Genomic DNA, 10,984 nt, shown 5'->3' with positions numbered 1-10,984 from the left:
AATTGTAAGCTTCAAACAAAGAGTATCACTTATCTGATGTTATAACTCCCAACAGATTTTTCAACTTATCTGCGTTTGTTGTTCCCTGTTTGGTCTATACATAGACCTACACTGTGTTTACCTCCCTACCATGAGATTTACTATATCAGTAGATCTCCCCCGCGCTATCCCTGCTCCAGGGAATTCTTTCTCATTCGAGACTAAGTGTATATCCAGCTATCTGGTCTTAACCAGACATAGCTAACACAACTTCCTAACTTCTCAGCACAGTTTTTCTTCTCCTTTTCCTTGATCTCAGATACCCTTATCCTCTTGATCTTTTTCTTTCAAATACTTTCCAAGATTTAGTTTCTTTTCTTGGAACAGGTAACTGCTTCTTTTAACTAATTAATCAAAGAAACATCCTTTTACTAATAACTGCAAAATTCCTTCTCATAACTTAATTCAAAAATAATTTATGATTTCATAAAGGTAATAGTTTGTTTGGTTGCAGTAAAAGAAATAATATTTACATTAACAGGGGTTCTTAAATCTCCCCCGCCTAAGATGTAACATTGTCCCGGTGTTCTTCTACTACAAATAACCCCGGAAATTTTTCTTTCATAACCTGCTCATCTTCCTAGGTGGCCTCTTCTAGCCCATAGTGTTGCCACTGCACTTTAATCTGGGTGGTAACATGTTTCCATAGCATTAATTCTATCCGATCTAGTATAACTAGAGGTTCGACCAGGAACTCGCCTTCCGATTTGACCTGAACATAACAAAAAAAAAGGGTAAGTCTTAACTAGTTTGTTTAATACATCCTTAAAGAGAAACCATATATACACATATATATATTACCTGAATGTCTTGCCATTTGATTACGTGATTAGCATCATAAACATATTTCTTAAGTAGAGAGACATGGAAGACATTGTGTACATGAATGTGACTGGGTAAGGCAAGTTGGTAAGCCAATGGTCCGATTCGAGCCAGGATTTGAAAAGGTCCGCAAAATTGCGGTGCTAATTTAACACATTGGCCCATTGCAGGGTGCTTTTCTTGGCTCGAACTCGAATGTCGACATGATCCCCTACTTGGAATTCCTGGAAGCTTCTCTTCTGATCGGAAAAACTCTTTTGTCGATCTTGAGCAACTCTGAAATTGATTCTTACCTTTTTCACCATTTCTTCCATCTCTTTTAACATGTTTGGTCATAGCAATAGCTTATCTTCCGGTCCACTCCAACTCAAGGGTGTCTTGCACTTGCACCCATATAGTACCTCAAAGGGACTCATTTGTAAGGACACATGGTACCCGTTGTTGTAAGCACACTCCACCAGGTGAAGATAATATTCCCATTTAGTGGGTTGTTGCATGACATAAACACGCAATGTGTCTTCAATAACTTGATTCACTCGTTCAGTCTGCCCATCTGTTTGTGGATGATAAGCTGTACTGAAGTGTAGTTGTGTGCCCAATCCTTCAAAGAGGGCTTTCCAGAAAGTTGACGTAAACTTTACATCTTGGTCAAAAACGATCATCTTTGGAATTCCATGCCGTTTAAAAATGTTATGCATAAAAATGTTAGCAATTTGGATTGCTCTATAAGTTGATTGGATAGGTATAAAATGTGTTGATTTGCTCATTTTGTCCACCACCACCATAATGGAGTCATTTTGTTTTCTTGATTTAGGCAATCCGGTAATGAAGTCAATAGATATTGTTTCTAATTTCCATTCCAGGATGGGTAGAGGGTGAAGTAACTCTGTTGGATGTTGGTGCTTAGCTTTCACTTGCTGGCACTCCAAGCATTTGGCTAAGTATTCTAGCACTTCGTTCTTCATACTGAGCTAGAAAAATTCCTTCCATAGGGCAGAAATCATATTTTGGTAACCAGGATGACCTGCATAAGGAATCTTATGGTATTCATCCAGAGTTAAATTTTTGAGATGTTGTTGGTTGGGCACATATATTCTTTTCCTATAAATTAGTAAATTTTCTACATTTATTTCAAAACTCAATTACTATTCATGGCTGTTAGGAATTTTTGCTTGCTACCATAAATGTTTATATTTTGAATCCTGCATGGCTAATTCTTGAATCTACCCAAAAAAGGTAGTTCGTGATTCACTAAAAGAAATTTCATATAAATAGCTTACCTTTCGACTTAAAGCATTTGCCACTCGATTTTCCTTTCCTTTTATGTGTTTGATTTCGAAATTGAATTCACTCAAGAAGTCCGCCCAACGAGCTTGCCTGGCATTTAAAGTTGGTTGTTTGAAATAATTAATCAGACTATGGTGGTCAGTCATCAATAAAAATATCTTACCTAATAGGTAATGTTGCCACATTTTTAAAGTGTGAATGACCGTTGTCAATTCCAAATCATATGCTGAATATTTTTGTTCATATTCTTTCAATTTTCTAGATTCATAAGCCACCACTCTTCCTTCTTGCATTAGTACACCACCCACACCTTCCTTACTAGCATTCGTACAAACCGCATATTCCTTATTAGGATCAACAATGCTCAGAATAAGTGTGGTGGTAAGAAGATGTTTGAGCTGATCAAAGCTCCTTTGACAATCAAGGGTCCACCTGAAAGCTTTTCCTTTCTTTTGTAAAGAGGTAATAGGATATTCCACTCTAGAGAATCCCTCCACAAACCTTTGGTAGTAACCAGCTAGGCCCATAAATGATCTTATATTGGCCACATCTTTTGGCATTGGCCACTCCATAATGGTTCTCATCTTTTATGGATCGACGCAATTCCATGCTTCGTGATGACATGTCCCAAGTATTGGATTTTCTCCTTAAAGAAGTCACATTTACTGTACTTAGCGTACAGTTGATGTTCTCTTAGGACCTACAACACAATGCAGAGATGCTCCTTATGCTCCTCCATATTCTGAGAGTAGATCAGTATGTCATCAATGAAGATTAATACAAATTTATCTAAGAACTGATGGAAAATTCTATTCATGAGACACATGAAGGTAGTTGGGGTGTTAGTTAGCCCAAAAGGTAAAACCACAAACTCATAATGACCATAACATGTCCTGAAAGCAGTTTTTGCAATATCTTCCTCCTTGATCCTGATCTGATGATACCCAGAATGGAGATTGATCTTTGAGAAGATGGTTTCACCCTTCACCTGGTCAAATAACTCGTCTATACAGGGAAGGGAGTATTTTTTTTAATGGTCAGCTTGTTTAGCTGGCGGTAATCCATGCACATCTGCAGGGTTTCGTCTTTCTTTTTAACAAATAATACCGAAGCTCCCCAAGGGGACACACTGGGACGAATATAGTTCTTATCGAGAAACTCCTGGAGTTGCATCGTAATTATGTTAGTTCTAGTATGCTCATTCGATACGATGCTCGAGAAACTGGGGCAACTACTGGATTTAACTAAATGGTAAAGTCTATGTCTCCTTCTGGGGGTAGACCTGGTATTTCCTTAGGAAATACATCTGGAAAATTTTGTATCACAGGTATATTCTCAAGGGATACAGATTTATCCTTTGAGTCAGCATACCCCACTTGGATGGCATAGACTTGAAAACCTTTTCTAATGCATTTGGCTAACTGGGAGGCTGTTATAGGCCTTAACTGTAGAGGTTTTTGTACACCTTGAATTTCTTGTCTCACCCCTACCTCATCCCGGAAACTAATAGTTTTTGTCTTACAATTTATGAGGGACCAGTGTTTCTCCAACCAGTCCATGCCTATAAGAATGTCGACCCCAAGGGTAACACATTCATATAAGCTATAATAGGTTAACTAGCTATTTTTAAAGGACAGTTGCTTACTTTAGACAAAACTCTTCTTTTTGCTCCTGTGGCTAGCTGTACTAACCATGGACTTTTAAATTTAACAGCTTGTAATTTACATTGTTCCACTATCTCGGGACTAATGTAACTTAAAATGGTCCTGGAATCTATTAAAATTGAACAGGTCTGGTAAAATATAGTACTTTCAAATTCAACCATAGTCAGTTGAAATTCTGCCTAGTGATCTTCCAGTGCTGTGTTAATTTTTGGAATTCTCCTAGCCACTTCTCCCACCGTAGATGCCTCTTGAATTTGAGATATCTGTTCTACTCCCTTGCGATGGGGATATTTTTTGACATAATGAGGGCCTTCACTCCCCCAACACTGCACATGTGGTCTATTAATAAATTCAACTTCATTTCTGCTGGACTGTTCATTTATCTTGATTTCACCAAGTACTTTAAATCTGGGTTTATTCACAGTTCGGTTAGTTTGTCTTTTATATGAGCCTTTTTTGTTGATGCCCTTATTTCCCTTGCGGCTGTGAATAAATTTAATTCCATTTTTATCAGCCCACTTTTTGCTTGAATCACCCTTTGGTTTATTTCGTTGATAGCAGATTCGTGCCTTTTGAATGACTTCGTTCATAGTCTTTGGGTTGTCAAATTCCAGCCTTTCCTTCATGAACAACAGAATGTTGCTGATAAACCACTGTACTTTGGCCTTTTCTTCGTGAATATAAGGGACATTCTGTTTTAAACTCATCCATGGTCATTTGGTCTAGGCGGAGATCATGGAATTCTTTTGCTTTCTGATCATAAAACATTTCAGTTAGATAATTTTCTTTGAAAATTTTTTGGAATTTCTCCCATGTTATATTTTGCTCACTGACCCCATGGACGATTTTTACCTCCTCCCACCATAACGTGGCTTTCCCTTGAAGTTGGAAAATGGCCAGACAAGCCTTCAGATTGAAATCATACTCGTACAAATGGAAGTACTTATTCATGTTAATTAACCATGCTTCTACTGCCTCTTCTTGCTCTCCGTTGAAGAGAGGAGGCTTGATTTTCTGAAACTCTCCTTGGAGTTCAATTTTCTATTTTTTCTGAGTCTTATGATCGGACACATTACCTGATTCTTCTTCTTGGTTTTCTTCACCTCCCTCTGTTTCCATGTTTTCAGTTCGGAATTCTTGTTCCCCAGTTGTATGGTCACGCTCTGGGCTGGGAACTAAGGGTCGATGATTCTGCCTATCCGATAGAATTTTCAGAATCTTTTCTTGTTCCTGCATCAATCTTTTGTTGTCTGCCTAGAGTCGGGCCATTTCACCTTTCAATTCTTGTATAGTCGTCTGAATGTCTGTATTGGGATTTTGTGACTCATCCCCCAACTGCACCCAGACCTCAGGATTTCCTTCCTGAAATGGTGTTGGTCCTGTTCCCAATACGGAACCATGTAGTGGATTCCTAGTTTACCTCATACTGACCTTTTCTGCCTCCTACATGCACATCATCGAGATTGTTATTTCTTACCCTAGAGGTCTTAGTTTTGGAAACTAAGTCGCTCTGATACCATATGTAACACATCTATTCATATATATATATATATAAATATATAAGAAAGTAAAACTTCTTTTGTTTTACTAAATTACCACAGTACCGATTTTAATCAAAACCTGACATGATAATAGCCTAGCTATTTACAACATTCATCAAAATAACCATTAGAAAAGCATGGAGGTGAACTTCGAACTAAATCTTATTAAATTATTCTACACGGGTCTCATACCCCAAGGTGGATTATATGCATGCAATATCAATTGACATATAAATGGAAACGTTTCAACTTAATAACTTTCAGTACTTGTTGTTTAATACATTGGATTTCATTTCTTAAAAGGCCACCATCTGTTTAAGTTCCATTAATGGCCCTGGCTGTCCTAGCCTAGGTGGCGTACTGTTATACACCATGTGGTCCCCTTGCAACACATTCCTTGGGATCTGCCTCCCTCATCGACGGCCCTTGTCATCTTGGATGATCGTTCGGTTCTCGAGGGTTTTGACATTTACCTTCTGGTGGTTTTGTTCCTGTTTAGCATAGCATTTCTTTGGAACCCCGATGGGCTTCGGCTCTGCTCCGATCCAATGGCCTGGAACCTGGTTCAATGGGTTACTTTACCTTATGTGGGTGCCTGTCTGTCCACTATTTTTGTTGCTTGACTTCTAGTTTGCATCTGGGTTTGTTTTCCATTTGCTTTGAACGCTTGGATGTGTTGGATTTCCCCTGCTGCATCAGGGTTTCTATGCTGTTATGTGATGATACGATTTTCCTATTACTTTTTTGCCTGACCTTTCTATATTACAGTTTTTATATGAATGTGTAATACTAATCCCTGTCTTTGGTTATGTCTTCGCGGAAGCCCTTTCCAGGTTTCGCAACCTCCAGAGGGTGTTGAGGCTAAAACCCTATCTCCGGCTTCATCTTCCAAGAGGGAGATCCCACCAGGCATCGGGTATTTAAATTATCGAGTCATTTCTTTAATAGGGATTCTGTGGTGAGAGGGTCGGCTTTACAATGTAGTTTTGTTGTTATACTTAAGTAGTTCTCTTTTCTTTCTCGACTTATGGAAGCCTGATTCCACTCTACTATTGATTCCATGTTTTTATAAGATTTAAATGGCCCCAGCCATCATTTGTAATCCCGATTCTATCTCTAATACTTACTGTTTCACATAGCTTATCGAAAGCTCATAAAATGTATGGTTTTGGCTAAGTTCAATCTCGGTTCCTCTGTCAAGACTCTAATTCATATCTAGCCTGTTGATAAAGCTTATAGTTTTTACAGTGGGGTTTGTATGTATTGTAATAAGTTATGGATCTAAGATAATGTCGAGAAATTTCTGGTTTCCTCTTATTAGAAAGTGGGCACATTAATTTTTTTTAATGACATTCCAATTGTATTATTGCAAATGAAAGATGTTAGGATATTATTATTATATTAGCCAAATTAATAGATGAAGTTTCAAATAATAACTTCTTTTCATATCTAATTTTTATGTTTAAACCATGTTTTTCATATCTAATTTTTATGTTTAAACCATGTTTATATAAGTGAATCTGATTTTCAGTATGTAGTCTATAATAAATGGTAGAGTAAATTTTTAATTTAAACATGGTTTAAACATATGATTTAGATATGCAACCAAGGCATTATTTGAAACTTCATTCATTGATTTAGGCTAGATGACTAGAATATGCTAGCATCTTTCATTTCTAATTATATGATTGGAATCGGTAATTAAGAAATATGCCCATTTCCAATAGAGGTATGCCTATGGGCATAATTAAGTGTATAATTGGAATTTGAAATTTATGGAATATTTTAATAGTATTGCTTTTGAGTTTAATTGAAAAATTATCGTGTTGAATAGAACTGTAACTGCTTATCTTACATTTCTTATTACATGTTTTTTTTATCATGATGATGGTGATGCTTATGAAGTATATGGTCTATTGGACTTTTATATGGGAAAAGATTAATCTAATTCTTTAACACCTTTCTTTATGCCCAAACTAAGTGAGGGAAGGATTCCCAAATCACCGTAGATTTATTGATTTAAAAAATCAAGAAGATTCGAATATGACAAATGTTTTGAGAATTGGATCAAATGCGAGTATACTTTGGACATTCTAAAAGAAAGAGATTGTATTCCTTAATTATCTTATGATTACACCTGTGAGAAACTTTTTTCTGCTATGGCGTTTTGAGAATTGAAAAATGCTCAATTACACTATAAAACTCATAAGAATTAGATTGTATTCTTTAATTATCTTATGATTACACCCGTGAGAAACTTTTTTCTGCTATGGCGTTTTGAGAATTGAAAAATGCTCAATTACACTGTAAAACTCATAAGAATTAGTTCATCATGTACTTTTTCGATGAAGAAATAAAACATGGAAATATTTTTTTGTTTTTCTTAAATTATCAATTATATATATAAATCTGTTTTATCATTATTGTTAAATAAAATTGAAAATTAAAATAGATATTTTAATGCTTTAATTTATTTCCTAAACAAATTTGAAAAAAACATATCAACCACCAACATTGCAATATTACATAAACAGGAAGCACGTGATATCAAATTGATTCATTTCCAGATGAGTCAATATTGACTAATCCTGCCACTCTGGAATTGGCATCAGCCTTTAGCTCTGTGATTCTCCCCCTCATACTTTTCGAGGGAAAGTATGTTGCTCTAATCTATTGAGTGATCTCTCATTGAATAAATGTGGTAAAGGCATGTGCATTTCTGTGCAATCAAATGGTAGTGAATTCTGATAGCCGTTTCAAAGAGCTTATCGTCCAACTGAATTCTAAATCAGATCTGGTGCGGATCATAGTCTCCGTCGGGAGATCGAGGAGACCTAGCAGGCCATTCCCATTTACCATTTGCAATTTTTACTAGACCTTTGTTTTCTTCACGCCACCAGTGGGACGGGATATGAAGGCTATCAATCAATAAGGCACACCTCTTATTGACAAGAGCTACATCTCTGCCTGAAGATTTGAAGGATTTGTTCACCCCAACATAGCCATCCACTAAATGGAGATAGACCTCTAAACTATGGAAGTCGGATAGATTATGAGTGGCCTTCAGGAAGGGAGAGTTTTCATTCTGCAGCGAAAGCTGGATGCCCACATGAAAATATGTCCAGGGAAGCCAACTGACTACTTTGCTCACCCATCCCATCCTCTCGTTCGTAAGAATCCCAGGCACATTTGGGACGACATCGTGCTTGTTGACCAATCTCAGGACATTCACGCCAATCTCCTCCATACGTTGGGCGAATGTGAAGTTTCCTACACGGGGAGAGGCGAAGGCAAACACGGTGACAGGAGCACGTATGCCCTGTATCTTAACTATTTCTTTAACGTCATATGCACTTAACGTTGCAAGCGCAGTTCCTAAGCTGTGTCCTGTCAATGTTACGCTCAGCCTCTCGTCCTTGTATTGTTTCAGCAGCCGTGTGATCTCGCCCACTACAATATCCCTGGCGCTTCTACTGCATTTTTTAGAACCCTCATCCACGCAAGTATAACAAGACAGAAACCCCTTTTCTATTCGAACATTTGGATCTGCGATTTTTTCAACATTCACATGAGCTACTGTAGGGGGAAGCGGAACTAATATGTCTTTGAAAATTTGCATCCATTCCTGCGCTGTCCGCGTTCCTCGCCACGCAATCGCTATGTCTCGTCTTCCCGGTCTCTCTATCTCATTTGGATCCGTGCAAACCGCAATAAATCCCTATCCAAACACCTTCGTCCATGGATTTTTCGCCAAAAGAGGATTATATTATATATCGAATTGAGGAAGTAGTATTTTGTATTGATCGCTTATTTATTTACGAATCTATGAATATTTTTAGATCTTAAAGTTTAAGTAAATTATTTTTAATATTTTTAATTCAAAAATGATGTATCTCGACAAATATATATTCCAAGTCAAACACTCAGCTCTAAGGGACAGCTCAGTTGATGTTTAATTGGTAAAGTTTTTATAGTAACTTTTTATGGTTAGACTTTGTTAATAAATCTATATAATCATTTCAGATATTTTTAAAAAAATTATTATATTTATTACACAATTAATATTTTTTCTTCAAATGAAATAATATTTTTATATTTTTATAAAATTATGAAAAAATTATATTTAAAAAATTATGTATAATTTATTATTATTATTATATTATATTAATTAAATATATATATATATATGATAAAGATGATATGAAGTAATATTTTTATAATTTTAATAAAATTGTGAAAAAATTGTATTTAAAATAATTAATATTTTTATTTGAAATATAGAAATGTTATGAAGTCATATTTTTATAATTTTAAAGTATATCTATCTATCTATATATATATATATATATAAGAAATATGTTTGAGTGAAATTATTTATAGTATTTTTAAGTGAAATTAATTAGATATATATATGAATTTAAAGCAATTTTTTTTGTTTACAAGTAAAAGTGCAATTAAAATCATCAGAACTCATCCCTTTGGATAAAGGAGCTCCCATTTCCAAGTTATTTTCATTTTTTTTTAAGCTATGGTGTGACCATTTCTATTATATACACCAAAATTAAAACTATACAAATGCATGTGACCTCAACCCGCCCCGCAGGGAAACCGGGTCTGTTGGTCACACATAAAATATTGTCTGAACTCCTTGCTCCCATTTCCAAGTTATTTTCATTTTTTTTGTAAGCTACGGTGTGACCATTTCTATTATATACAGCAAAATTAAAACTATACAAATGCATGCGACCTCACACATAAAATATTGTCTGAAAAAGTTCACTTATCAAACTTAGAGACACAGCATATCAAAAACCATAACAATATCCTAGCTGCTATTTGTCTCTTGATGACTAGTCTCAGATACTTGACAAAAACTACCATACAAATTGGCTCACTACTGCTTATTACAGAATTCAAAAAGATTAACTGGGTAAAAAACTTCAATCTACCATGATTTCATGCTTAATTTCCTCATCTCGCTTCGCCTTGGTCAGTTCCTTCAGCATGCCGCGAATTTCCTCTATTTTGATGTCCTACTTTCGTGTCATGATCTGCAGACTGGTCATCTCTTTCTTCATATCCGACAAAGCTTGGGTTATCTCTGTCATCTCAACAGCAACTTGCTCCATGGCTTTGGCAAGCAGATGCTTCATCACCCAATACATGTGTAATGCTTGTTTATACAGCGTTAATTGCCCTCTCGTGTTCCCAGGGTCTGGAAGCAGGGTATTCCACTCCTCCATTTCTGGATCGGAGGGTTCTTCCAACACTCTATTTTCCAGCGCGTCAATTATCCTCTTGATGTCTTCATTGGTTTCTTTGTCGTAAGCTCTCTCCGCTTCCTGCGCAGCCTGCCCAATGGAGCGACGCCCCCTCTTCTACTGATTCAAGGCTGGAGTCTCCGTTTCGAGGTGATCTTCCTGCCACGATCTCCTCGTCCCCTTCACCTCCTTCCTTTTCCTCTTTTTACCGGCCTGTCTCTGTTATTGTTTCTGCTACTTTGCCGAACTTCGAAGGTCATCTTCGCCCTACATTCCTCCTTCCCTATCTCCATTACCCTTTCTCTGGAGCTATCAGTATCCTCCGCTATCTGCTCCTGCTCCCTCCGGGTGTTTCTTCCTTCTCCCTCCT

General features: G+C 36.7%; 1 pseudogene; it reads right to left on the bottom strand.

Moving 5' to 3' along the window:
- Positions 1-8,141: 8,141 nt before the first annotated feature.
- Positions 8,142-10,359, bottom strand: LOC149179779 (phospholipase A1-Igamma3, chloroplastic pseudogene; annotated as a pseudogene).
- Positions 10,360-10,984: the final 625 nt, after the last annotated feature.

The sequence above is a fragment of the Pinus tabuliformis genome, chromosome 3_2, assembly GCF_031772625.1.
Source record: "Pinus tabuliformis cultivar Carrire ecotype Pingquan chromosome 3_2, CPIR1, whole genome shotgun sequence".
NCBI lineage: Eukaryota > Viridiplantae > Streptophyta > Pinopsida > Pinales > Pinaceae > Pinus > Pinus tabuliformis.
Note: the sequence above shows the minus strand (reverse complement) of the source record. Positions and strands in the feature narration are given on the sequence as shown.